This window comes from Crocuta crocuta, unplaced genomic scaffold, assembly GCF_008692635.1.
Source record: "Crocuta crocuta isolate KB4526 unplaced genomic scaffold, BGI_CrCroc_1.0 scaffold38, whole genome shotgun sequence".
NCBI lineage: Eukaryota > Metazoa > Chordata > Mammalia > Carnivora > Hyaenidae > Crocuta > Crocuta crocuta.
The window spans coordinates 1,218,269-1,244,448 of NW_027532605.1; the positions used below are offsets into that span (position 1 = coordinate 1,218,269).

At 34.6% G+C, this 26,180-nt stretch overlaps 2 long non-coding RNA genes across 3 annotated transcripts in view; one reads left to right on the top strand and one right to left on the bottom strand.

Annotated features, from left to right (window-relative positions):
* The window catches only part of LOC144244899 (uncharacterized), a 580,012-nt gene that overhangs the window by 179,521 nt on the left and 374,311 nt on the right, over window positions 1-26,180 (bottom strand). The window lies entirely within an intron of this gene.
* The window catches only part of LOC144244858 (uncharacterized), a 15,713-nt gene continuing 11,170 nt past the window's right edge, over window positions 21,638-26,180 (top strand). The window contains exon 1 of the long non-coding RNA XR_013339088.1: window positions 21,638-21,757. This is a non-coding gene — a long non-coding RNA (uncharacterized LOC144244858). The remainder of the gene's footprint in view (window positions 21,758-26,180) is intronic.

Sequence of the window (26,180 nt, forward strand, 5' to 3'; positions counted from 1 at the left end):
AGTTAAATAGTTCTGCATGTATGTGTTTTATAGATTATTTCTTTCAATGAATTGCTCCACCTCCTATAGATTATGAAATCTGGAGGCATGGTGTCAAACACAATATTATTTTATTTTCCTTTAAATGTCTAAGATCAGTATTGATTACCCTTCTTTTATTTCTAGTATGAGTAATTTATGTTACTTCTCTCTTCTCTTGCTTAGTCTGGCTAGAGGTTTCTCAATCTTATTGATCTTTCCATAAAATAAACTTTTGGTTTGACTTTTTTTCTACTAATTTCCAGAAGTTGGGGATCTTCTGTTATAAGGTAACTGAACTACCTGTGAAACAGTAGAGCATTATTTGAAAATGGACTTAAATTTGTTGTAAACATATATTGCCAAGTATAGGGCAATAAGTAAATTAAAATATGAGTATAATTAATGGCTAAGAGAGAAAATGGAACCATAAAATACTCAGTTAAAACCAAGGAAGGCAGAAAAAGGGGAAAATAAATGAATAATTACAAGGAATAGAAACCTGTTACCAACATTAATTTAATTCAACTATATCAATAATCAGTTTAAATGTGAATGGCCTGGGGTGCCTGAGTGGTTCAGTCAGTTGAGCATCTGACTCTTGATTTTGGCTCAGGTCATGATCCCAGGATCATGAGATGCAGCCCTTGAAGCATGGAACCAGCTTAAGTTTATCTCTCACTGCCCCTCTGCCCTGTTCACATGCTTTCTCTCTGTCTAAAATTAAAAAAAAAAAAAAACTAAATGTGAATGGCCCAAATATATGAATTAAAATATAAAAATTATCAGAATTGATTTTTTGAAAAGGGACCAATTATATATTAAATACAATCACACTGATAGATTAAAAGTAAGTGGATGAAGAAAAATATGCCAAGCTAACAAAAATCAAAAGATACCTGAGGTCAATATACTAATTTCAGAAAAAGAAGACTTCAGAGTAAGAGCATTTTTTTCAGGTATAAGTTGGAGCACTACATAATGTTAAAGGGATCAATACTCCAAAAAGACATAACTGTGTTTAATTCACATGTACCTAACAATATCAAAATATGAAATATATAAGGCAAGAACAGATAGACTGCAAAGAGTAATAGAAAAAGTGACTCTTATAGTTAGAGACTTCAACATCTATCAGCATTCGACATAGCCAACACAAACATCAGCAAGGATATAGTTGAGCTCAATAGCACCTCAGTAAAATGGAACAGTGCCGTTTAGAAGATACTTCATACAACAGCAGAATACACTTTCTTCTTAACCTCACATGGAACATCTACAAAGACAGACCACTATCTGGGCCATAAAAACAATCTTATAAATTTCAAATAGTATAAATCATACAACATAAGCTCTCAGTGCATGGGATTAAACTAGAAACCAGTAACAGAACGGCATTAAACTAGAAATCAGTAACTTAAAACTAGCTGGAAACTCCCAGAATATCTGGACATTATACCACACAGATCTAAACAGCAAATGGGTCAAAGCAAGTCTCCGGAGAAATTATAAAAAAAAGAACTAAAAGAAAATAAGAGTGCAACTTATTGGAGGGGGCAAGATGGCGGAGAAGTAAGGAGCTCCGTACTGGCACTCGCGCCCATACATCACACNAACTTATCAAATTTGTAGGATATAGCAAAATCAGTGCTTATAGGGAAATTTATAGCATTAAATGCATATATTAGAGAAGAAAGATCTAAAATCAGTAATCTAAGGTCCCATCTTAAGAAACTAGAAAAAAAAGGCAATATATACCTAAAGGAAACTGAAAGATAACCAAATTTAAAGGAGAAATATTACTTAAAAAAAATTTTTTTTAATGTTTTATTTATTTCTAAGAGAGAGAGAGACAGCATGAGCAGGGGAGGGTCAGAGAGAGAGGGAGTCACAGATTGAAACAGGCTCCAGGCTCTGAGCCGGCAGTCAGCACAGAGCCCGACGCGGGGCTCGAACCCACGAACCGCGAGATCATGACCTAAGCGAAAGTTGGACGCTTAACCAACTAGGCCACCCAGACGCCCCGGAGAAATATTACTTTAATACATTTTGTTTACAAATTTTATATTTTTACCATGTAATTTATTTTCATTTTTTTTGTGTTTCAGAGACTTGATTTAAGTTTATTGATCTGAATTATTATTCAATGTTTTTATTTTTATCTATTACTAAGGATTTTCTAGAATTCCAACTCCAACTTAGAACAAAATTTATTATTGTAATTACTCTCTCATTTTACTGAAGTGAAAAATACAAATCTATACAATTCAAATAGCCATGATTTGTATTGGTCTCCTTGGTGGTCTATTTCTGATGAACATTTTAGTAGGGTTCCAAGAAAAACTGTGTGTGTGTGTGTTTCTTCATTGTTGGGAGAAAGGGGATTTAGCTCTTCTGGTCCTGCCTCAGTTGGTCAGAAGTTCATGGGAAGCTTGGCTGGGTAATTCTGACCCAGGGAGGATTTCTTATGACATTGCACTCACAGGTAAGCCACGAATACAGGCCTTTGACATCCTTACTGGAGCTGGAGGATTTCCTTCTACGGTAACTCACTTGCATGTTTGGCCAAGTTGGGGGTGGTTGTTGGTTGGAGAGATTATTCCTATTCTTCTGGGCCTCTCCACAGGGCTACTTGAGTATCCTCACCACCTGGTAAGACTGATGGGTTTTGTTACTTCAGCCATACTTGACTGAAGTTTGTTGAATTGTGGTTTCTCCAAAAAGGACTCAGGAATGAAATTCGATGACTTATTGCATGTCAGGGATATTTGGTGATGTAAAAAGTTCAGTCATACATTTTTCCATTCAATATTTTAAATATATTGCTCCATTGCCTCCTAGGGTTTAATATAACTGTAAAGAAGTGTAAAACCAGTCTTGTGTTTGTCTCTTTTAGGGGAGTGCTGAGTATTCTTCTAAAGTGCTGAGTATTCTTCACTTAAAGTTTGAAAGCTTTTATATTTCAAAATGTGTCTTGCATTTTATCTTTGACTTCATTTTTATATTACTTTAGTAATCTAGTTTTTTAAAAAGGTTTTAAATGTTTATTTAAAAAAATTGTAATGTTTTTTTCATTTACTTCTGAGAGAGAGAGAGAAAGAGAGAGGGCGTGAGCAGGGGAGGGTCAGAGAGAGAGGGAGATAAAGACTCCAAAACAGGCTCCAGGCTGTGAGCTGGCTGTCAGCACAGAGCCAGATGCGGGGCTCAAACCCACGAACCGCGAGATCATGACCTGAGCCAAAGTCGGACGCTTAACCGGACTGAGCCACCCAGGTGCCCTAAATGTTTATTTTTGAGAGACTGACAGACAAAGGGCAAGTGGGGGGGCAGCAGAGAGAGAGAGGGAGACAGAATCAGAAGCAGGCTCCAGGTTCTGAGCTATAGGCACAGAGACGGATGAGGCACTGGAACTCACCAACCCAGAGATCATGACGTGAGCGGAAATCAGACACTCAGCTGACTGAGCCACCCAGGCAACCCTTTAGTAATCTACTTTTAAGGCATTAAAGATTGATGATGCACACATCTGATCTCCTAGGTGGTAATTTCAATCATGTTTTCTCTGATAAAGTCTTTACTTATTTTTAATTTGCTTTTCCATGTTTTATTACTATATAGTATGTTATTTCATGTCCATTACTATGTTTCAACAGTGTCTGGTCTCATCTGTGCTGGTTACAAAAAGACCTTCTTGGGGGGGATACTGTTTTCTTCCCTGAACTCTGGTGGTTCATATTCCATCTTTTTTTCCCCTCACTTATTTTTTTTCTTAGCTCTTATAAATTTGATGAACTTTTGTATTCTACATGTAATGGATTCAGTATTCTTTTCCCCAAATACATGTCTATCCAGAACTTCACAATGTAATCTTTTTTGAAAATAAGGCCTTTTCAGATGTCATTAAGATGAGGCCATATTGAATTAGGGTGGGTCTTTAAGAGTGATAAGTATAGTTAAAGAAGAGAACAATCCCACTGACATACACACACAGAGGTCATGTAAAGATGGAGGCAGACATTGAAATGGTACAGCTAGAACTTAGGACATACCCCAAACTAGGAAAAGGCAAGGGAGGCTTGCCAGAGGCTAGAGAAGGTCAGAGGGAGTATGGCCCTACTGTCACCTTAAGACCTAAACACTAGATGTGATGTTTTTCATGATTTTTTAATTTATGGGTTTTTTTGACACAATACTTTTCTCTTTTCTCCGATAATATTAATATGCTCAGCTTTATCTATTTGGTTTTCTAGTGTCTTAAAAAATCTATTAATTTAAAACATATTGACTTATTTTCAATTTATTAATCATCACTCAATGAGGTTAAAACCTGCATATTTGTCTGTTTACTTTTTTTTAAATTTTAATGTTTATTTATTTTTGAGAGACAGAGCATGAGTGGGGGAGGGGCAGAGATAGAGAGATACAGAATCTGAAACAGTCTCCAGCTTCTGAGCTGTCAGTACATAGCCCGACGCTGGGCTCAAACTTTGGAATGGTGAGATCATGACCTAGTTGAAGTCGGACACTCAACTGACTGAGCCACCCAGGCTCCCGTCTCTCTGTTTACTTTTTAACTGAATTACAATGTCCTTGGGGATGATTCCTTTTTCTTAAAATATTTAACTTTGCTCCATTTCTAGCATCAATATGTTTCCATACCAATTTTATCTTAGTCTATTATATTTGTGTTCTTCTTGTTCTAATAACAGAAAATTTTATTTACCACAAAGTTGAGTAAATTCACAAAGTTATATCTTAATGTTAGCTATTCTCTATTCTAGAACATCATGTCTTTTTTCCCCCACAATTTCATTTTTTTCTTCACTTGAAAATATATTTTTGTTTTTTAATATATCTGCTCATATATACTATTTTCAGTTTGCCCTATTTTCTTTTTGGGCTAGTAATTACATTTAGCTGGGTTTTTACCATTCGTAGATCTCAATTAATTTTGTACTAGCATAGATATTGTATGGTGATTTTGCATCTATTAGAGAGCAGGTTAGTCTTTTGACAAAATAATATTTGCATATTTCCCCTAAGTCTATTCTTCATCTTTTTCTAGTATGTAAATCTATGTATGGCTGTTGAGATATTAGAGATACATTTTACCGTTCAAAATTGAACATCCCCATTCTTATGAAAATTATTGTCAGAGAGGGAACTGAGTACCTGATCCAAAGACTATGGTCAATAAAGCAATCAATAGAGTAAAAAAACCACAAAAATAAATAATGTCTGAGGAGGCAACAAGCTAATTAGGTCACTAAAACTGAAATGCATCTTCTTACTTTTATCTGGTATTCAAGTTTGTTTAGTTTGTGGACCATTCTTCCTCAATTTCCTCTTTTAACTTTTAAGAACCTCCCATGCTTTCATATAACCAAAAGCACCGTTGCCCTTGTCAACCTAAAGAACATAATTTAATGATTGTATGAAAAGAAATGAGAAAAGCTCAATTTAAATGGAGGATGGTTTGAAGCTCATAGTGTGACATTGTTCAAATAAAACTTTGTCTCTACTATCCAGATATAAGTGACACTCCAAATTAGAGTGGTAGCATCCAGGATAGAGAAATATGACATATTAAATATGTAAAGATCTCTATCCTTAGGTATAATTTTTAGACATTATTAGTCATTGTTGTTAGGCACAAGGTGGCCAATGTTGAGAGCTAACACAGAACAGTTTGCATTTTAAAACACTGGAATTTTTCTTTTTTTAAAATATTTTGTTTGAGAGAGAGCGAGAGTGAGTGAGCCCACAGGGGAGGGTCAGAGAGAGGGAGACACAGAATCTGAAGACAGGCGCCAGGCTCTGAGCTGTCAGCACAGAGCCCGAAGCTGGGCTTGAATCCATGAACCGTGAAATCATGACCTGAGCTGAAGTCAGACGCTTAACCGACTGAACCACCCAGGCACCCCAATAAAACACTGGAATTTTTCTAAGAATGGTAATGCCTATTTTGAAATGGACCCTCGGTATTTTTGAAACCAGCACAATTTTGTAGAAATTTACCAAATCATCTGTGATCTATAGACATCAGTTTCATTTGTAAATTTTAGAACTGGCTCCGTACTGAGCATTTGTTATTCCAGTAATAGGAATTCCACTTTCCTTTCATGAATCCCCAAGTCTATACAAAATTCAGGCATTTTTCTCTTTGAGTAATCCTTTAAGTTTCTTAAATGTCTGGTCCAGTAATTTTCATCCCTTTAATGCTTAAACAAAAAAAAAAAAAAAAAAAAAAAAGGAAGAGATTAGGGAGGGAGAAAGGTCAGCAAGATTGAAGAACGGAATGCGATGAGTGAAGCAAGATGCTATGCTGATGGCTTTGAAGACTGTGCATGATCCAAAAACACAGAGAATGAATCTGGAGAAAATGGAAATGGCAAGGAAGTGAGTTCTTTCCTCATAAAGCCTTCAGAAGGAGGTTGCCCTCCTCATATCTTGACTTAGTCCACTGATCTATAAGTTCTGGCCTACAGAACTGTAAGAGTACAATTCAGTGTTGTTTAGGATACCATATTAATGATAATTTTGTTAAAGTAGGCATAGAAACTAACGCTACACATATACACACTCATACTTTGTGTGTATACACACACATATATATATATATATCAGTGCTTTTTTTCTTTTATAAAATATAGTTGACAAATGGTGTTACATTACTTTCAGGTGTATAACATAGTGAATCCACAGCTCTATGCGTTATGCTCTGCCTACACAAGTTTAGCTACCATCTGTCACCATACAACACTATTGACTATATTACCTATGCCAAACATTTAGTCCCATAACTAAAAGGCTGTACCTCCCATTCCTATTCACCCATCTTGCACATCTCTCCACTTCCCTCTAGCAAACAGCAGGCTTTTTTTTCTGTGTTTATTTATGCTTAGTTTTAACAGCAAGGCTATGCTAAATTTAAAGACAATTTAGAATCCTTACAATCACTTTCTATAATTCCTATACATTTTTAAAAATGACTTAGTGATTTTATATTCTGTGACGTTTTGCTCTGTATCTTTAGAATTTAAAATCTCTATTTGTATGCCAATATGCACTCTTTTGAATATACTTCAATGAGTGTTACAATTATGCTCCTTTAGAGGGTCTGATTCTGATTTCCTGTATTGCATGGAATATCAATCTGTTGTGAAATTGCAAGTATAAGAGCCAGTTTGTCAGCATTCCTAACTAAAATTCCAGAGAATACTCATTTTTTGAGTGAAAGCAATAAAATGATTCCTTATGAGTTTGTATGTATAAATTCTGAAGTGTGATTTCATAGAGCAGAAACAGATGAAGTGGTCAGGTAGTTATAAGCTAATGAGAAATAAATTGCTATAATCAGTGACCTAACATTGCCTTAAGGATTTCTTTCTACAGTAATGGATTCAGCTGGCAAAGGGTCTTAATATTGCTGTTTGAAAGTCTTGTTTGGCATTTGTAGTATTATTCTAAAACTTGATTACATCATGGACAGGTTAATCCATTACAAAGCACTTGCCTGAAGTGATTTGATTTTAATGTTTCATGAGTAGCCAGTTGTACGGGACTAGATGTATAATTTCCCTCCTTCCTACTAGTAGGATTACCTTTCCTTTCATTTATAAATATTTTTGCTCTGGTCTTTTGGGTAATACCTTTTTTCTTTAAGAAAAAAAGTGTTTATAGCTTAGAGATCTGCTAATTTAAGTCCACTATTAAAAATTTTCTAATGATGGTTTTATTCAAAACTCAAACATTACCTAATATCAACAGAGGAGAAGATTTCCCTTTGTTGATTTTTTAGCCAGTCATCTTAAATATTTCCTTTAGGCCTAGGGGTGATTTAAAAACAAACTAATAATCTCTCTATAGATTAAAATAAACAAATTTAAGTGAAGAGGTTGTTACAGCAACCATTGGAAATGGTGATTTTGTTGTAATAGTAACCAGTATTATTTATATCATATATTCACATTTTTCCTATTAGGCAAAGAGCATTTCCTGGTTCTCCTGGATGAGACATATCACTATATCTGTCCAACAAACAGGTTTATTAATGTGACTCACTCTTTCATTCTATTGCCCTGCTACAGTGATGGCTAATGTTTCAGATAGCAATTGCCCTGTCAGCCTGGGAAAGAGCTGTAGAGCAGAATCTCAAATGAACTGCAGTGAACATGTAACCTAAGAAGCAGGCATTTATTGTTATAAGCCATAAAGATCTGGAGTTATTTATTACTGTAGCATGGCCTTGATTATTCTACCTAATAGGAGATTATACATACATAAATGTATATGTATGTATGTATGTGTATATATATTATATAATCTGTAGGATTAATCTTTTCCCTGGTACCTAATTTGAGACTTAGTCTACAGATGTTTTACTCTGACCCCTAAATGCAAACTTGAAATAATAACACACAGGTGTCACATCACAGGACAAAACTCTAACTTTCCCAAGTTTAGTTTAAATATTTCTTTGTGGCTAATTATGTATATGGAGATATGATAGGATACACTGTATAAAAAGAAAACCATCAAGGAAATCACAAATCCAAAATCAAGGAAAAGCTCAGGGTCATGTATGAGATGTCTAAAAAATATCCTTTTTTCAAAACCAGGGAGAAGCACTGATAAAAGAAAATTATCCTACTGATGTTATTATAAGAACTTCTATAAATAGTTCTTAATTTCCACAAAGATAATTTTCAAGCTCACTTTGAAGGATAAGAAAAAAGAATGGGTAGGTAACACAGAAGAGGAATTTTTATGTGTATACAGATATTCTTCTTTGAATTCATTATCTTTGAAAAAATCATCCCAATACTTATTTCAAAAAATGTTAAAAAGACACAACTGCATGATTAAAGAATTTGAAATAATACAGAAAGGCTAAGGATTTCCTATAAGATCAATATGTAATATATGCACTTATAATATACTTACGTAGATGTTTAGCATACAAAATACATAGACTTGGGAGTGGCCTATTTTATTCCATGTTTTAATGTTGTAATGGACATACCCACAGATTGGAGAGATCCCACAGATTGTGGGAGATCAAAGTTAAATGAGAAAAGTCTGACAATTATATTCATTTATGGTACATGGAAGATAAAAACCATCCCTTGCTCTTCACCTTCTCTCTGTACAGGAAAAAAAAAATGTGACTTTTAAAATCAATTATTTCTAATTTGAAATTTTATTTTCCAAAATTTTATAATATAATCCATCCACCAGAATACAGTTCCAATATCAGAACTTGGAAGAGATCTTTAATCACAAAGTTTTCTATCATCTACATAGGTAGAAAACTCTGAAAATATCTGTATTACAAACAAAACCACACACAATACACAGACTTTCTCATTACTGTTTTCTCCCATTCATTCATATCCCTCATTTAAGATCATTTTAAATATGTTTATGGAAATTCTGTCCAAATAAACATATATTTACATATTAAAGTTTATTTATTAGTTTTTTCCTAATATTTGTATGATTTAATAAGGCTGAAAACATTTAAGTGCATCCCTAAACAGTAAAAGTGATATCTATTAAATGTTAAAGAGTATATCCTATATTTTAAATTAGGCATTTCTATTAATATCCAAGTTATCTGTGTGTGTGTGTGTGTGTGTGTGTGTGTGTGTTCATCACCCAGTGATGATGTGTTCAAAAACACATGGAAACATATTTATATCTAGTTAAAAATAGAAGCTACTGGCAATTGAAATGATAGTTTACTGAGTTTTATTAATAGATGAAAGATAAGTAAATTCTCAAATTCATTTTTCTCTTTTTCCACAGGTAATGGGACAATTGATGTTATTTAAAATAATTTTTAAAATAAAATTCCCTCATTTGACACATGATAGAAAAATTTGTTTTGTTTGTTACTATTGCCTCCATTTCCATTTTTGACAAAAGCGCTCCATTTGTTATCTTTCTATATTGAAAAATTAATTCTTATAAAAGCAAATTCCTCTATATGTGCTGGTGTGCAGATTCTAGTGGCTTCTACCAGAATTTATATGACCACTTAAATAACTGATTCAGGTGGCAGTACACATACATATTAAATGTATTCTGTAATCCAGTCCCCAGTCCCAGATTCTTATTAAATTACAGCCAGCATAATTATTTAAAACATTTTTTTAACCATTAGTTATTTTTGAGAGTCAGAGTGCAATGGAGGAGGGGCAGAGAAAGAGGGAGATACAGAATCTGAAGCAGGCTCCAGGCTCTGAGCTGTCTGCACAGATTCTGACATGGGGCTTGAACCCATGAACCATGAGATCATAACCTGAGCCGAAGTCAGATCCTTAACTGACTGAGCCACCCAGGCACCCCACAGACAGCATAATCATATAAAATTATATCAAGTTTCTATACATATAAAAATTACAATGGCATAATTCTTCATAAGCACTCATTTGCCAGAGGCTTCAAGAAACTTAAGCAAGAAATATAATAGGTGGCACAAGATTGAACAAAAGATTATCTTTCAACTCCATTTATTTTAAGAACAAATAGTACTGACAATTTTTATATAAGAGACTGAGCAAGAACCTAGTTAATACATAGGAATAATATTTGGATGGGGGAGCAGGCAATCAACAGAATGTGATGGACATACTTCAATTCAAGAAGTGCCTCTAAAGAAGAACTTAAAAACTGGGTACCACATTGTGAGGATGTGGGAGGATGGGGGAGAAGGAGAGGGAGGGAGAGATGGGGAGGGATGAGAGAGAGGGAGGAAGAGAAACATGTGATAGAAGATTATTCTCAGTTTACACTGATATCCATAGTCATGTCAAAGAATAATGTCATCACTACAGCTAGATCTTGATTCACATATGTATTCCCTATATGAATTTACTACATGAAAAGGGAGAAACAATGTTGGCCCATAGTTCATACTCCTTACTATGACCAACTATTACTTAGCTTCAAAAGGCTACTGAATCCAGGGCCAGGATTGTGGGATAAACCATTTACTTTGTTGACAAGTCTATTTATGGCATACCGTGGACTAGCAACCTATGGCTAAAATATCATGCTTCTCTTGTTATTCCTACTATATAATTGCAGAAAGAGAACATAATGACAATGGGAACAGTCTCATTTTTTTTTTTTTTTTAAAAAAGAAAAGCTGCATAAGTACTCAGAAAATAGCATATGCCCTCAAAAATGTCACAGAGAAAACTCTCACCGCAGTGAAGTTGGACCTCTTGTCTGCTGATTTGGCTCCCTCAGGTTTTGTTACTGTAGATTTTATGCCATGTTTTCTAGAGAATATAGCTTCAGGAGAAAACCTAGATGCTAATACTTTATTTAAAAATGAAACCCCAAGAAAAAGAAAGGGAGACAAAAATGAAGAAAAAACCCAAATATATTACTGAGTTAGTCTCTTAGATTTGTGAGTTGTTTTCGGAAATAGCATTCTCTTAATGGTTCAACCATGGCAGGAAAGAGAGGGAATTTATCCCTGGCTCCTATCTTCCATTGGTCACTGTTGGCTTACAGGATGTTAGCTTCCATGCAATTCAGAGGTATGTCACCAATCCAACAGAGGTCATTAGGGAAGATGGATACTAATCATTGAACAGCAACATCCTATGTACAAACCAGCAAACAAGCAAGAACCATCAATGTTTCATTTATGCAGGTAGGACATAGTGAGATATATCCCCACACATTCTGTGGTGCAAACACACATTGTGGATCATTTTGTACTCAATGACAACAGGAAAGTGATTGGGAAAAGAATCTTAAAAAGGCACCTGGGTGGCTCAGTCAGTTGAGCCTCTGACGTTGGCTCAGGTCATGATCTCACGGTTCATGAGTTTGAGCCTGGCGTTGGGTTCTGCGCTGACAGCTCAGAGCCTGGAGCCTGCTTCCAGTTTTATGGCTTCCTCTCTCTCTTCCCCTGCCCTCCTCTCTTTTTAAAAAATAAATAAATATTTAAAATAAATTTTAAAAAAGAAAGAAAAGCTTATGCCATGAGTTGTGAGAGCTGTTGGGGTCTTATCCCAGAAGACATGAAGGAAAAGGGCAGCAAGTGCAGTGTGTCTAAGAAGCCAAGGAAGAGAAGGAAGATAAAAGTATGGTTTTGGTCAAAAGTTAGAAAGAGTAATCAAAAGTTATCCTTTCAACGAACATTGAAACATACCCCCTGTGGCCTACAAGAAAGCAGGATGGTGCTAGGTAGTCTTTTGGGAAGGTTTTCAGTAACTTCAGTAGAAAATGATATCTGAGCAAATCCATGGATGGGTTAGAATTCTGGGACCTCCAGTGCTTATGTTTTTGTTGGCCATAACTGAGAAGGTGCTGCAGAGGATTGCTCTTTCAAAGACTAACCACTTGAACAAGATACTTCCTGTTAGTACCTTGTTAATATTAACAAGATGTTAAAACATGTCAAACATGTTAAAACAACGACATGTGCCTTTACTGGGCATAGCATTACTCTGCAAAACAAACCAAAACAAAAACTAAATTAAAATTTACAAAAAAAAAAAAACAACAAAAACCAATCTTCAAACTTTAGGAGGCGTTTATGGAATTTGCATTGAATACATGCATGGTCTCAAAATTGTATCTGCCGTGGGGCTTCTTTCTGTCCTAGACACCAAGAGCTTGTCTTATTCTTAATTCTGCTAATGAAATAATGCACTGAGGGTATGGTGATTTGCCACTTGCCCATAGATGTAACTGAGGAGATGGCTATTTATAAGCAAGAGAGCGCAAGTCATGAGAGATTCAGGGAGGGCACTAGGGAATCAAATTTCTTACTCTGCTCCTTCACTAAATTTATTTCCAGTGATGTTTCCCCCCTCTCTGCCTTACTTACTCTGAGTTTAGCTTGGGCTACAAGTTGGAGTATTCCAACTCTGCAAGACATAAAACATTTGAAATTTCCACATTTGTTTTTCTGGCCTCAAGCTGAAAGATCAACCATTAACAGGGTTATATTTCCTTCCCTCTCTTATTTCACAGGACCAGTGTGATGCAATTTACTTTCTTTGTGTATAAATTCACAAAAAGCTGAGAAAATTAGCCAGCTATCTCCATTACTCTGATATTTTTGTATTGTCTCCCTCAGTTGCCACCTGATTCTGTGTCTCATGAATCTAAAAACTATTATATAACAAACACCTTTTTTTTTTTTTTTTTTTTTAACACATTTCATTGATCAATGTCCTCTCAGGGAAAAACTCAGGAAGCCTTACTGTGTCAATCTCACAGTGATACAGAAAAGCCCATATTTTAGGGTATGCCACTTAAAACACAATTCTTCCAGATTTCTATTCAGAGCTTTTTCTAATGAAAAGAAATAGGAATATAATTTTGGTTAAAATTATCTTTCTTTCATCAGAAGATTCCAAGGGAAAGGAAAAGTCTCTGACTCAAAGATGAATAACTACTGTTAAGTAAGAGTTCTGGTTGTTCTGATTTAGGTCATGTGCCAACTACTTGATAAGTATTATTTTTTAATGTTTATTTATTTTGAGAGAAAGAAGCAGAGGAAGAGCAGAGAGAGGAGGACAGAATTGATGTGGCACTTGAACTCACAAACTGAGATCATGACCTGAGCTAAATCATGAGTTAGACACTTAGCCAACTGAACCACTCAGGTGCCTCTAAGTGAGATGATTTTTTTATTGAGCAATCTCAATGGTGTTTCTAAACCTACAGAACAGAAAGGAAGTTCCACGTGTAAGGGTAATCTCCCCAGGTATGACTACTCTTTCTTCACTTACAGAATGGAAACCTCTGTTTTTGTTATCATATTGAATGATCAATGTTGAAAAGCATAAAAAATAATGTCTAGTAGACCATTCTGTCTCTCTATGATAGCAGTTTTTACTTTGTATCGGTTTTTAGATATAAAGTTTAAAAATTATTTTAATAAATTATGATAAAGAAACATAACTCAAAAAACTATGTATACTATTTTATTAAGATTATTAATGCTTATAAACATGCTAAAGTTATTAATGCTTATAAATACTTAAAACCACAATTCTTTGATAATTTAATGGTAATGCTTAACACAGGGTTATATTTGAAGTCTATGTTAGTAAAGAATGCTTTATTAAGTTTTTATATACCCATTTCCAATTTTCACATTTTCTTTTTTGTCTAAAATATCCTATATCCTGTTAAAAATTGACCGCTGTGATGCAATGTGATGGAATTTTTTTCTTATGATTTCAGATAGGTCACTTAATCATGGCTTCTTTCCTTCTTTCTTTACTGCGTATTACCCTAGACCACAATGTCACTTATTCAACGTTTTTAAATAGACTTTTATTATTTTTCTTGTCTAATTGTTAGTCATTGTCTTCATTAATTCAAGAAGGAATAAAACTGGCAAATGTTCACACATACTATTTAAACCAACTGACTGAATTTTTGGTATTCATTCTATAACCTTCTCAAGATAAAGATTAGAACAGAAATCCAGGATATCGAAATAAAAAAAAAAACAATAGAACAAATCAATGAAACCAGGAGCTGGTTTGTTGAAAGAATTAACAAAGTTGATAACCCTTGGCCAGACTGATCAAAAATAAAAAGGAAAGGATCCAAATAAATAAAATCACAAATGAAAGAGAAGAGATCACAGTGGTGTTTGTAATAAGATATGTAATAAGAATGTAAAGAATCTTATTTTGAAACATGGAGCTCTTCTCATACTTTGTGATGAAGTTCCTTAGCAAAGTCTCAGCTTTTCCATAGTCAAAAGTGGAAAAAGTGATATTTCATGTCTGATTTCAGTAGAAATAATGCTACTTGCTAAAATACTGTGAATTCAGCATATACTTTGTAGAAATACCATGACATTAAATAACAGAATGATTCCTAATATCCATTTTGGTCTCAAAAAGGAACATGGTATAGTAACAAAGAACTTAATTCTTTTGTTTTACATTTAGGCAATAACAAATAGTGTTGTCCAGAGATGGAAAAACAGGTCCCTTTCAAGTCCATGCTAAGTCCCAGGTTTCAAAAAGTGTTAGTAAGCACAAGCTTCATTTGCACTACTCTGTGACAAACGGAGACGTGCACAAAAGTAACTGTAGCCTAAATGACTAGCCCCAAACCAAGAGAATTCTCAAATGGCCAGACAGTGTGAAATTCCAGCAGAGCTGAAAGTGGGCAGAGTAGAATGAAGCAGCCTTGAAGATCAGAGCCAGAGCTCATGGGAGAAACCATGACCCCAGATGGCCTCACCTCGGCTCCTGAAGTACTGGGAGCTAAGAGCAGCGGAGGCTGAGGCAACATGCAGAGGACTGCCCTTAAAAGCAGAATGAGGTTTTCATACGCGGACTCTCTCCTGAGGCAAGACAACTCTCAAACAAGACCCTGTCTTCCAGGACAAGCAGTGCCTGTCTGATGGGTAATGCCAAGGAGATCAGCAGCAACTGAGTAATATTGGTATCAGACAACATAGCATAAAGGGAAAAAATCTGTACCTTTAATGATGGTAGAAAGTCAAGCCAATGATAAATAAAACTATAATAATTTTAATACAATCTAACAAAACACACTTAACAAAATCAAGTCATGTGCTAAAATTGTGGCAAAAAATATCACAAATCCACAAACACAGTGAAAGATATTAAGACAGTCTTCTCTCAAACAAGGAAATCAAGACAAGAAATAAATAGTGTTTGGGCAGCTTAATAAAAATGATAAAGGGGCGCCTGGGTGGCTTAGTCGGTTAAGCGTCCGACTTTCGCTTAGGTCATGATCTCGCGGTTCGTGGGTTCGAGCCCCACATCGGGCTCTGTGCTGACTGCCAGCTCAGAGCCTGGAGACTGTTTCAGAGTCTGTCACTCCCTCTCTCTCTGACCCTCCCCTGCTCACGCTGTCTTTCTCTCTCTCTCCTAGAAATAAATAAAACATTAAAAAAAATAAAAAATAAAAATGATAAAGGAAATTTTATCTAATATTATCAAGAAAAATTGTTGAGCAGCACAGTATAGTAGATGGCACTATAGCACTACAGAGACAACAGAGAACAAGATGAAGATCCCATGGTACAGAGCAAAATTTATAAAGCGCTATGTGCAATAGCGTAATAGTTAAGGACACCAATTGTTAAGTCAGTTATCCTGGAAAAACATATTACTATGTAATGGTGGCTAAGTGACTACCCTCAGGCACAGTGTGTAAATAAATAGGTATGTATCAAATATGATTCCTTATGATATCTACCTCACAGAGTAATTGCAAAGATCAAATAAATCAAATACACTTACAGTGCTTAAAAATATTTTGCCCATGATGAACACTTAATAAGGGTATATGTAGCAAGATTTCTTTCCAAAAACTACATAAGTATGTGTACATATGCTTTCATGTGCATCAATATATGCACATTACTGGATTTTCTACATACAATGCATAAAGTTACAATACAGCTTTTTTTTAACCAAAAAATATATACAAAGCAGTAGGAGAAAGAGCCACCTTTTGACCCCAGTGAAATATGATAAAGCAACCTCCAAAGGATACTGAAATCTTACCCAATGTTGAAAATCCTGTACTCCAAACAGCCAACTTTTAAATAACCTACATGCAATGATATGGATACAGAACAAGTTCAGTGTGTGTCAAGCTATGTGGAATGACAGGACAATGGATGGTCTATGTGGAGGAAGGGCTGTCACTGGTAAAAGATTATAAGATCCTCAGAGGAGAGGCGTATGAGGAGGAGGGTGATTAGGATGCAAATAATGGTCAAAAATAAATAGGAAACATTTATTCTATGTGAATATTGCCTTGTATTTGGGGTACTATTTAATTGTCAAAAATTTTAATGAGTTGTGTACTATTACTATCCCCATGTTACTGATGAGGAAATCGAGGCACGTATAGATTATCTAAAAGGCTCATAGGCTGCCTACTGCAGACATAACAAAGTTATGACAGGACATCAGGTTAGGTAGTCTGGCTTTAAAGATCTCACTCTCTTAATCACTGTGATAAAAAACTATTCTATACACAGAAATTCTTCTAGGATATACATTCACAACACTTGTTTTAGAAGCAGAAGCTGACACTTTGCTCTGCTTTCATTATGCTAGGCACTTTCACAGTCAGAAAGAAAAAAATAAACATTTTCACACTAAGATGAACCAATAATAATGAGGTCATTTGGTCTGATTCCAGTCCCCAAAATAATGAATCCTTGACCTTCTCCCACAAACCTAGACCTCTTAGGAATAACACATTTATCCCTAATTTTGTTATATCTCTGGATACATATATTTATGAAAATAATAGATACATGTGAAAGTTGTTCTTCCCCATTATGAACAGAGTGGTGAAAACCTGGTAAGCTTGAGATTTTTCGTCATTTTTATATTGCTATTTAAAATGCATTTTTAATTTAGAAACCCCATCGTTTTTGCATCCTTTGCTGATAATGTTATTTTTTGTTATTGTTGTTTGGATTTTCTTTTCCTCTCCCCTAAACATTTCTGACTATTTCTTTGTCTTTGGCTATGCTTTGCTCTTTGTGTGTTTGGGAGGGGGTGATGTGCTGAGAATAACAGGTAGATAATCCAATTGGAAAATTTAAGTCTCCTTTCTTGGCAAGAAATATCACAAACAACATATCAGTCTCTTGCCATTCAACCTTTATGGAAAGTGACAATTTTCATATAAATCAAGAGCTTTGCACATACGCATTGGACCTAAAAATACTACTTATTCAAATGCTATGTGGTAAGTTGTCTCTCTTTGTGAGGTAAGAAAGATAAGAACACAGAATCTTAACAATCCTGAGAGCCAAGAGATATTGCCTTGTTAAATGACTAAACATGCTTAGGTGAATTTCTCACAAGAATTGAACTTACAGTGCTTCATCACATACCATAAGTTACAGCTCCTTTTATTTTCCTGATAATCAGTATAAAGGTATAGGAATATTTTTGTTAACTTCTTTTCCTTCAGAACCTCTTATTAAATATTTGTCTATAGTCCTTTAAGCCTAGGAGTTGTGGTAAATTTAAATGTTTGTAAATATATTTATGGTAGATACTAACACTGCTCAGCCGGAGTTCCAGTTCTCCCCCTTCTGGACACATGAGACATTTGCACGATTATACTTCTATTAGAGTAAAGTAATATGACATGTTTCACCCTGGGTACATGCATTTAATTCTGCTTTGGGCATGCCCAACACTCTTCCCTGTTGCAGACACAGTGGAAGCCCTCACGGCGTTCTCCTATGGAGCTAGCTACCCTGGAATGCCACGTGGAATTGCAGCTGTCTATTTATAAGTAATACATATGCTTTTGTTATTTACTGAGTTCTGGGGTGGTTGTTATGGTGACCTAATAGTCTATTCTCACTTGTAGATTGTTTTAAAGTTCATCAAATTGTAAAAATGTTTATTATTGGGAACACTGTTACTTTAGAAATAGGTATTCTATTACTAATTTAAGTAGAAGATGACCTCTCTGGTGGTGAGAAAATTAATTTTCCTTTTTTTATGTTCTCTTAACACAAACTTTGTTTAAAAACCTCTGTTTAGGGAATTAGCAGTTCAGAACAGTGGTTACTCATGCTACTGTTGAAATAAACGAGAGAGAGGCACTTGGCATACCTGATGTACACATGGTTGTAAATTCAGTAGCTTCTACAAGAGATAAACTGATACAGATGCAACTGGCACAGACACAAGTGCACACAGACTCTACATTTTCAATTTAGCAATGCACCTAAGTATATTTTCCTCTCGTATTTTAAACCGTATTGTTACATCTAAATGAGTGGACAGTTGCAATAGAAGTGCTAAAATTTTTGAAGAAAGAGACTTGTAAAGCAGATGTTTTGACAATGTTTGTATCATGAACTTCTTTTGAGGACTTTTGAAGCCTAAGAACCTTCTTTTAGAATAGTGTTCTGACATGTCTCCAATTAAATTTATAGGATTCAGAGGAAACCAATAACAAAGACTTAGCAAATTTTAAAAATGAATGTGTAATTTCATGTGTTTTTATTAACACACTAATAACAATAATTTTTACATGCCTAGTAACATAATCTCAAAAGTAGTAGTGATATTTGTGAAAAGTATTTAAAAATCTATTCCAACTGTATGTGGTATAAAATTGCCCATGTTTTCTATTGGTGACAGATAAAAGCTAAAACTACTAAAAGCTAATACTAGTATATGTTTTATTTATACACATACCTGAAAGAAATACCAATTTTAAATGGAGATTAACGAATAAAAAACATATTTCCATGTGTCCCAATTGTTTATATATAAAAACACTCCACATTTAGTGGGTGAAAAATTGTTTTATCTCTTTCAGTTCTTGGTTGACTGGTGTCACTGATCTCAACTTAGTAGATTCTCACTTGGCTCTTTAATTCAATCAGAGGTCAGATGGGGTGAAGGTCTTCTTGAAGGCTATTGAGTGTTCAGTATGGACACGTAACTTGTAGACCTATTTTTCAACTTTGGCTTCTCCTGTCATGGGGACTGCATTACAAGAAGCAGCCTTCCAAGAGCAGGTTCCAATATGTAAGCAAAAGTTGCAAGTCATCTTATGACCTAGTGTCCCAAAACTCAGTGTCACTTACATCCCAATCTATTGGTCCAGCAAATCTCTAAATTCTCACTAAAATGAAGATAAAAATAATTTGCAACTCCTTTAGTTAAGGATCAAGAATGTGATTGCTAGATTATATGATAACAACGTTTGAAATTCAAATCACTTCTAAAGTGACTGTCCCATTTTGCATTACTGACAGCAATAAATGAGAGTTCCTGTTACTCTACTCCCTTCATCACCATCATCTGGTGTTGTCAGCATTCTGGATATTAGCTGTTCTAATAGGTGTAGAGCGATGTCTCCTAGCTGTCTTAATCTGCAATTTCCTGATGACATAGGAGTTAGAACATCTTTTCATGTGCTTATTTGCCATCTGTATATCTTCTTCAGTGTGGTGTCTGCTAATGTCTTTGGCTCATTTTTCAGTGGTTTGTTTCTTTTCTTATTGTTGAGTTTTAAGAATTCTTTGTATATTTTGGGTAATGGTCTTTTATCATAATTTTTTTGCAAGTAGTCTCTCCCAGTTTGTGGCTTATCATATTCTCTTGACATTGTCTCATAGAGCAGAAGTTTTCAATTTTAATGAAACCCAGCTTACCAATTCTTTCTTTCGCATGTATATTCAGTGTCCTTCCCCTCTCATTCCTCTACTTGGAGTGAGCTGCCCACAGGATCCTGCCCCTGGTTTATAAAATCTAAAAAGTCATAACCAAAACTGAGGTCACGTAGATTTTTCCCTATGTTAACTTCTAGGAATTTTATATTTTTACATTTCATTTAAAACTATGATCCATTCTAAGTTAATTTTATGAAGAGTATTAGGTCTGTGTCTAGAGTTTTCTTTCCTCCTTCCCCTCCTCCTCCTCTTCTTCTTCCTCTTCCCTTCCTCCTCCTCCTCCTTCCATGAAGATATTCCATTGTTCCAGTACTATTTGTTAAAACTGCTATTTTTGCTCCATTACATTCACTCTGTTACATTCCCCTTTGCCAAAGATCAGTTGACCATATTTATGTGAGTTTATTTCTGGCCTCTCTATTCTGACCGACTGATCTATTTGTCTATTCTTTCACCTACTAAGGGTTTTGTCTTGTTTTGTTTTTACCTACTCAAAATTGATATCTTCCTGTATTTCCAATAGGCATAGCTTATCTCTTTTCTTCCATACATATCTTCACTTTCTCCATATCTATTTTTTTTTTTTTTTGCCACTTACAGGACTGCTCAGATTTTCCCTGCCTCAAAAAAAAATAGCACTCCACCCCTCTGCCCCTTTACACTAGGCCACAGAATAACTTATTTTCCTATTCTATTTTTCCTGCTTTATCACTGCTTGTTTTCACACAGGTACATCATCACCTTTGGTCTATACTCATTCTAACATTTGATTTAGTTAATGTCTTTTCCTGTATTTTTCTCTTACCCAGGTTTCTTTTCTTTGTGGTCTTCCTGAACACTCAGTACTCCTGAATCCCATTTGCAAAATCATCTGTTTCTACCAGAATTTTAAATGTCAGTGTTCCATTATAGATATAGATAATAGAGTATATAGATATAGATATACCATGTCTTCATGATCCATCTATTGATGGAACTTGGGTTACTTTCATATCTTAGCTATTGTAAGTAATGCTGCAATAAATATATGGGTACATATATCTTTTCACATTAATGTTGTGTATGTGTGTGTGTTTGTGTGTGTGTGTGTGTTTTCGTGCATGCACACAAATACCCAGTAGTGCAATTACTGGACTTTACAGTATTTCTATTTTCAGTTTTAGGAGTACACCAAAATAAAAAGCTTTTGCATGGCAAAGGAAACCATCAATAAAACAAAAAGGCAACCTATTAAATGGTAATAGATGTTTGCAAATGACATGTCTGCTAAACGGTTAGTGTACAAAATATATAAGAAGCTAATACAACTCAACACCAAAAAACCACAGAGAATTCAAGTGTGCTATATCATTTCATGTCACCTTGGAATAAAACTATAAATTATTTTGACTTGATACCAGCTGACTTCCCAACATAGAAAATTGCAGAGGACCTGAAAAGACATTTTTCTAATGAAGACATACAGATGACCAACAGACACATGAAAAGATGCTCACCATCACTCATCAGTGAAATACAAGTGAAAACCATGATGAGGTATCATCTCACAACAGTCAGAATAACTAATATATAAAAGACAAGAAATAGCAAGTGTCGGTGAGGATATAGAGAAGACAATCTCTTCCCCACTACATTTGATATAAAACTTGGCATTTATGATATATTTTTAATTAGAAGGTTAAGAAGCAAATATGAAGGTGGCCCAGTACATGTACTTTTGGATTTGAATACTAGGTAGGCTTATTTTGTAGTATATGGAGTTAGGCTTCATGATGGCCAAAACAGCTGCTTTGCAATCTGCTGAAAGAGTCTATCTTTGTGTGTCAGGGCTCTCCATTCTATCTTTTGTGTGTCAGTTTCTTCTTATGTTTTCTGCCCTTCATGATAATGAGATGGCTGTGCATATCAACAAGGGCTATAGAGCTCCTTGATGCATAAAAGTGAACATCACTCTCTTCCAGTTCATCCCTTCAATCTAATATTGTCAAACATAGGCCATGAAGAACAGTAAGATACAGTAACATAAATGTCATGGTCTCATAACTCAAAAAGATATAATTAATATAGTGTTTAAAGGAGTCATTCTCCAGTGAAGTACAAAAAGATATAATTAATATATCTTCATTCTCCAATGAAGTACTGTCATTGCATTACAGATGTGCTGAGATTCAAGAATCTTTGTATCCTCCAAAAAGTAGAGCGTAGTCAGCGGAGGTTCATCTGGTTCTTCCTGTTGAGAGCAGTTTCAGCCATTTATCCTAATGTATCTTGAAATTCTACATTATGTATATGTGTGATCATTAAAAAATAAAATTTGGGAAGTCCTGGGTGTTGAGAACAACCGATGCTCACCCTAGAAGCTAGAATTAGATTTATTTCCCTAAAACAAATTAACTAAGTTTAAAAATGTAGGTAACAGAATAATGAAATAAGAGTTCTATCACACGGAGGCACTGAGTGAACAGAAACATTCACCACACATCTAGAATGTTTCTTCCTAATTCAAGTGTGCCACATCATTCCAGATCTCCTTAGGAATAAATCTATGAATCATTTTGACCTGATATTAGCTGACTTCCCAACATACCGAATTGCTGAAATTTCCTTAAAAGGGTTTGATTTTATCTTGCTTCCATGCTATTTATACACTGGTTTGGATTGCTGTCAGAGACATCTTTCTTAGTTTAGTTGGGAATTTCCTATTTGTCATTCATGACTCATAATTGTAATTAAGCAGCTATTTTATAAAAGAAGCCAAGGTTGGTCCTTCACTGTGGTCTCATAATACCCTGTAGTATCAAATTACAGTCACATTAATGTGATTTCAATTGCATAATCACAATTAATGTTTAGCTCATTGGCCTGTCTCTTCCAATTTTGTGAATTCCTTGAGGACAAGTATATTAGAATTTACTCACAACTCTCACCAAGCTCAGTTTGGACACATAGTAGGCTGTCATTTTAGGGTAACAAATATTTCCTAACTCTTGCTTTGAAAGTAAAACTTACGTAGGAACTGAGAACACAAAGACATATAAGAAAGAGTTCTCACTCTCTCTGGTGAAAGAAATGATGAATAAATTCATTAGAACTAGTTGACAATTATTCTATTTGAGGTAGTGGCCTTTGGGTATTGTCACTGTGGTTTTTGAGACAACTTTCCATTCCTTTCTTGGTGAGTAGATATGTTTTCTTGTAGTTGACCTTGCAGAAATATGTACGCATATTAACTTAGAAGCAAAGTGCGATTTGTGTGTTAGTATTCTAGAGTCTCTAACATCTTTTATAAATCCCATATTTTAAAGTGTTAAAATCATAATAAACGAGCTGCCAACATTTCAATCATTGCAGCATTATGTGAGAACAGCACAAGGTGATTTTGTGAGTATAAAAACAGAATTGGGTTGAAGGCATCTTACATGTTACGTGATGTGCAAAATCCTTGTGAAAGGTAATAAATGAGAAAGATCCTCAGGGATTCTTTTAAAAAGGGGGAAAAAAACATCTATGAGAAATGCTAAAGCTATCTTAAGGAATTTATGGTTAAATGTACAGTTAAATAGAGCCAAGTATTTTCCGTAAGATGAAATTTGGGACACTAGTACTTTTTACCTATCAATTCTGGATAGTGTAGGACATTGTATCACATTGATTATGTTGTAATGATTTAATTGCATGTGCCTCAATCCTTAAGAACAAACATTAGGTTCCTATCCATCATTGTGTTCATAATAACTAGTATTTACTACAGCATGGGAGATTTTATTTTGTTTTCATTGAATAGAAATATGAATAAGTGTAGACATTCTGAAATCTAAATATTGAATTCCCCTTGGCTGTAAAAGTAGATTTGTAAAACTGCATTAGAATTTCAACTTCTGCATACCAAAACTGCAAATCATAATTAGAAGACTGCAGGAACTGGGTATCAGGAGTAGAAAAATCAAGCAAAACAGATGGTACAAAAGAAAAAAAAATGCAGTAAATCCAAACCTTAGTCTACAATTTAATAAAATATCTAATAAAGGAGGAAACTATAATATCTGTAGTAATTGCTCCAAACAATATATTGTTTTTAAAAAATTGTGTGAAAATAAATTAGTTAAAACAAGTTGCTTCTACATAAACAGTAAAAATGAAAAGATTAGGTTAAAAGTACATCTCTATTCAATTACTTATTCTTAAGTAAATAATTATTAAACTAACTAAAATTAACCATAAAGTGGAATAAATTCAGCTGACAGAAGAATTGGAGTTTACATGTAATGATAACGTAGCTTCTATCAAACCAACCACCCTATAGATAACAAATAAAAACCCTAGAAAGCATATGAAAACTGGTACTCGAGGGCAATGTTAGGTCACCAAGGAAAGGCGAATTTAAAGGGTTAGAGATTTGGAAAAAAAGAAAAACACTGGTTATTTACATGTTTAAAATTCCATGTTGAAAATAAACAACAATCAGAACCATGTAGGGTGGCAAAATCTTGGATAGATACTATCAGATTGACACTATACCCACAGGCTTTAACAACTAGAGCATAAAGTAGAGTGAATATAGCAACTGTAGATAAAGGTGGAAATTATCGACAAAATAGATAAACAGCAAATTTGGGGTAAAAACTCTAATATCCCACTTCTCCCCAAATTCTGCATTTATTGGATGTAAATATCTGACTGATCGCTGATATATGTATATGAGGATTAAACTCCAAGAATCCCAGCTAAGACCAGAGAAAAAAATCAGAGATTCTTTTTCCACTGCAAAGAAGGTAGGGTTTGAACTGAGTGCAACAGGGAAAAATAACTCTGAAAAAATAAGAATACTCTTTGTAGAAAGGGTATCACTCAAAATATTCAACATATAATCCAAACATTATAAAAGATTGACATAAATGGGGGAAATGTGAAACATAATTCAGAAAAAAATACATAAGTATAATTCTGAGAAGACCCAGATATTGTAATCAATAAACATTTTATATCTTATTATATAACTTGGCTCAAGAATACAAAGGAAGATATGTGATTGCAATAATTGAATAGGTATTATCAAAACACATAGAACTTTTTTCATTTTTTTAAAGGTTATTATTATTATTTTTTTTGTGGGGGGAGGTGATGGGTAGAGACAGGGAGAGACAGAATACCAAGCAGAGTCCATGCTGCCAGCACAGAGCCTGATCCAGGGTTCAAACCCACAAACTGTGTGATCATGACCTGAGCTGAGATCAAGGGTCAGATGTTTAACCAACTGAGCTACCAGGCACTCCAAAACACACAGAATTTTTTTAAAAAGATGCAATTAGAATTCTTAAATTAGAATTCTAGATTTGAAGAAGAAATTAACATAGTACAAGACAGATAAGACAGTTTATGAATTGAAATATGAAGATAGCAAAACAGTAAGAAAAAAACTAAAAAGATCATAAGAGATATGGGATATAATTAAAATATCTAACGTGAGTAATTGAATTCTCATAGAGAATGAATAGGATGCAAGCAATATTTAAAAGACAAGGCTGAGTTTTTTTGGTGAAAACTGGAAAAAATTTGCAGATTTTAAAAGTGCCAGCAGCATAAATACAAATAAATGATACCAAATAACATTAAGTAATGCAGTGTTCACTTCAGCAGCATATAAACATTAAGTAATGCTATAATGTAAGGACAAAGTTCTTAAAAACAACCACAGAACAAAGATTATTACCTTTAAAGGAACAGTAAGATTGGCAAATGCCTTCTCAGCATAAACAATGGAAGCCAGAAATAGGACTAAAAACCTTTAACTTCTCAATGACCTGACCAAACTTTATTTTGTCAAAAATGAAATTAAGTATAAATAGACAAATGGGGGAGGATATGCATGTGTTGAGGCAGGGGGCATGAAGGAAATCTCTGTGCTTTCCATTCAATTTTACTGTGAACCTGAAACTGCTTTAAAAAATTAAAGTGTCAA